This window comes from Rattus rattus, chromosome X, assembly GCF_011064425.1.
Source record: "Rattus rattus isolate New Zealand chromosome X, Rrattus_CSIRO_v1, whole genome shotgun sequence".
Taxonomy (NCBI): domain Eukaryota; kingdom Metazoa; phylum Chordata; class Mammalia; order Rodentia; family Muridae; genus Rattus; species Rattus rattus.
In genome coordinates, this window is record NC_046172.1 from 78,759,687 (window position 1) to 78,763,680 (window position 3,994).

Genomic DNA, 3,994 nt, shown 5'->3' on the forward strand with positions numbered 1-3,994 from the left:
GTGGTTTTAATGGCAGCACAATTTTCTCATGCTTCCTTATCACAGACATTAGCAACCTAAGGATATGCTGTTTTCTTCTCTTTTAAACTTTGAAATTTTTACCCATCCCTATAAGATAAGAAGCATGACTTCTATTTGACACACCATATTACCAAATCACTGGACTTAAAGACAAACAGTAATAAGGTAGCCATGAATGTATCTGGCAGATAACATACGTGACACAATCAATTACAAAAATAAAAAGTCATCTGGAGGAGAAAAATCTAGATACAATGAAACTATAGCATAAATTTGAAAACAAAGGGCTGATATCAGGTAATATGTAAAATTAGGGTTCATGCTATGTCTTAGTTAAATGTATGGACACAGCTAATTAAACTGGTCTCAGATATATTTTAGAATACTGAATCTTCAGATTGACACAAAGTTCCAGTTTAGATGACATATATGTACAAAAACAGCTGTTTAAGATTTCATGCAATATATTCCAAGCCATTATATATTTCCTTTCAGTGAGGACAAAAATAGATTAATTTCACTTTACATCAACACAATTTACATTTTTAATTATATATATATATATATATATATATTTTCAAATATTATCCCCTTTCCAGGTTTCCTGTCCATAAGCCCCCATCCCATCCTCCTCCCTCTTCTCTCCCCAAACACCTAGCCTTTTGCCTCCTGCCCTGACATTCTCCTATATTGGGGGGTCCGCTGTTGGCAGGACCAAGGGCTTCTTCTCCCATTGGTGCCCAACAAAGCCATCCTCTGCTACATAGGCAGCTGGAGCCATGGGTCTGTCCACGTGTACTCTTTGGGTGGTGGTTAAATCCCTGGAAGCTCTGGTTGGTTGGTATAGTTTTTATTCTGGGATTGCAACCCCATCAGCTCCTTCAATTCTTTTCTTTAACTCTTTCAATGGGGACCCTATTCTCAGGTCAATGGTTGGCTGTGAGCATTTGCCTCTGTATTTGTCATGTTCTGGCAGAGCTTCTCAGGAGAGAGCTATATCAGACTCCTATCAGCATGCACTTCTTGGCATCAGCAATATTGTCTGGGTTTGGGGCTGTATGTATATGGACTGGATTCTCAGGTAGGGCAGACTATGAATGTCCATTCTTTCAGTCTCTGCTGCAAACTTTATCTCCACATCTTCTACTATGAATATTTTTGTTCCCCTTTTAAGAAGGACTGAAGGGTGGGGAGGGGAACACCCATAAGGAAGGGGGGAGGGAAGGGGATGTTTGCCCGGAAACCGGGAAAAGGAATAACACTCGAAATGTAAAAAAAAAATATCAAGTTAATTAAAAAAAAAAAAAAAAAAAGAAGGACTGAAGCATCCACACTTTGATCATCTTTTTTCTTGAGCTTCATGTGATGTGTGGAGTGTATCTTGGGTAATCTGTGTTTTGGGGATAATATCCACTTATCAGTGAGTGCATACCCTGTGTTTTTTGTGATTGGGTGACCTCACTCAGGATAATATTTTCTAATTCCATCCATTTGCCTGTGAATTTCATGAAGTCATTGTTTTTAATAGCTGAGGAGTACTCCATTGTGTAAATGTAGAACATTTTCTGTATCCATTCCTCTGCTGAGGGACATTTCATTTCTTTCCAGCATCTGGTTATTATAAATAAGGCTGAGATGAACATAGTGCAATGTGTGTCTTTGCTGTATGTTAGAGCATCTTTTGGGTATATGCCCAGGAGTGGTATAGCTGGGTCCTCATGTAGTGCAATGTCCAATTTTCTGAGGAACCTCCAGACTGATTTCCAGAATGGTTGTACCAGTTTGCAATCCCACCAGCAATGGAGGAGTGTTCCTCTGTCTCTACATCCTCGCCAGCATTTCTTGTCACCTGAGTTTTTTATCCCAGCCATTCTGACTGTAGTGAGGTGGAATCTGAGGGTTGTTTTGATTTGCATTTTCCTGATGGCTAAGGATGTTAAGCATTTCCTTGGGTACTTCTCAGCCTTTAGATAATCCTCAGCTGAGAATTCTTTGTTTAGCTCTGCACCCCATTTTTAATGGAGTTATTGATTCTCTGGAGTCTAACTTTTTGCCTTCTCTGTATATATTGGATATTAGTCCTCTATTGGATGTAGGGTTGGCAAAGATCTTTTCACAATCTGTTGGTTTCCATTTTGTCCTAATGAGAGTGTCCTTTGCCATATAGAAACTTTGCAATTTTATGAAGTCCCATTTATCAAGTCTTGATCTCAAAGTGTAAGCCATTGGTTTTCTCTTCAGGATATTTTCCCCAGTGCCCATGTGTTCGAGGCTCTTCACCACTTTTCCTTCTATTAAGAGTGAGTGTATCTGGTTTTATATGGAAGTCCTTGATTCACTTGGATTTAAGCTTTGTACGGGGTGATAAGAAAGGATCAGTATGCATTCTTCTACAGGATGCCTTCCAGTTAAACCAGCACCATATGTTGAAAATGCTATCATTTTTCCACTGGATGGTTTTAGTTCCTTTGTCAAAGATCAAGTGACCATAGGTGTGTGGACTCATTTCTGACACTTCAATTCTATTCAATTGTTCTACCTGGTTGTTTCTGTACCTATACCATACAGTTTTATCACTATTGCTCTGTAATACAGCTTGAGGTCAGTGATGATGATTCCCCCAGAAGTGCTTTTATTGTTGAGGATAGTTTATGCTGACAGTGGGATGTTGAAATCTCCCACTGTTATTGTGTGAGGTGCAATTTGTATTTTGAACTTTAGTAAGGTTTCTTTTATGAATGTAGGTGCCCTTGCATTTGGAGGATAGATAATCAGGACTGAGTGTTCATCTTGTTGGATTTTCCTTTGATGAATATTAAGTGTCTTTCCTTATCTTTTTTGATAGCTTTTGCTTGAAAATTGATTTTCTTTGATATTAAAATTGTTACTCCAGCTTGGTTCTTGTGACCATTAGCTTGTAAATTTGTTTTCCAGGTTTTCACTCTGAGGTAGTATCTATCTTTTTCACTCAGGTGTGTTTCCTCTTTGCAACAAAATACTGGGTCCTCTTTACATGTTTAGTCTGTTGGTCTGTCTTTTTATTGGGGAATTAAATCAATTGGTGTTAAGAGATATTAAGGAATAGTGATTTTTTCCCGTTATTTTTGTTGTTAAAGATAGAATTATGTTTGTGTGGCTCTTTTCTTTTGGGTTTGTTACACTAAAATTACCTTCTTGCTTTTTCAAGGGTGTACTTTTCCTGCTTATGTTGGAGTTTTCATCTGTTATCCTTTGTAGGGCTGGATTTGTGGAAAAACTATTTTGTAAATTTGTTTTTTCATGGACTATCTTGGTTTCTCCCTCTATATTAATTGAGCGTTTTGCTGGATATAGTAGTCTGAGCTGGCATTTGTGTTCTCTTAGGGTTTGTATGACATCTGCCCAGGATCTGGCTTTGCCAGTCTCTGGAGAGAAGTCTGGTGTAATTCTGATAGGTCTGCCTTTTTCTGTTACTTAACCTTTTTCCCTACTGCTTTTAATATTCTTTTGTTTTGTTTTGTTTTTTTGCATTTGATGTTTTGACTAATATGTGTTGGGAGGAATTTCTTTTCTTGTCCAGTGTATTTAGTGTTCTGTAGCCTTCCTGTATGTTTATGGGCATCTCCTTCTTTAGGTTAGGGAATTTTTCATCTATAATTTTGTGAAAGATATTTAAGTTGGACCTTTAAGTTGGGAACCTTTGCTTTCTTCTATACCTAATATCCTTAGGTTTGACCTTCTCATTGTGTCCTGGATTTCATGATGTTTTGGTTTAGGAGCTTTTTGCGTTTTGCATTTTCTTTTACTGTTGTGACAATGTTTTCTATGATATCTTCTGCTCCTGTGGTTCTCTCTTCTGTCTCTTGTATTTTGATGGTGATCTACAACATCTGATCTCTTTCCTAGGTTTTCTATCTCCAGGGTTGTCTCCCTCTGTAATTTCTTTATTGTTTTTGTTTCCATTTTTAGATCCTGGATGGTTTTGTTCAATTCC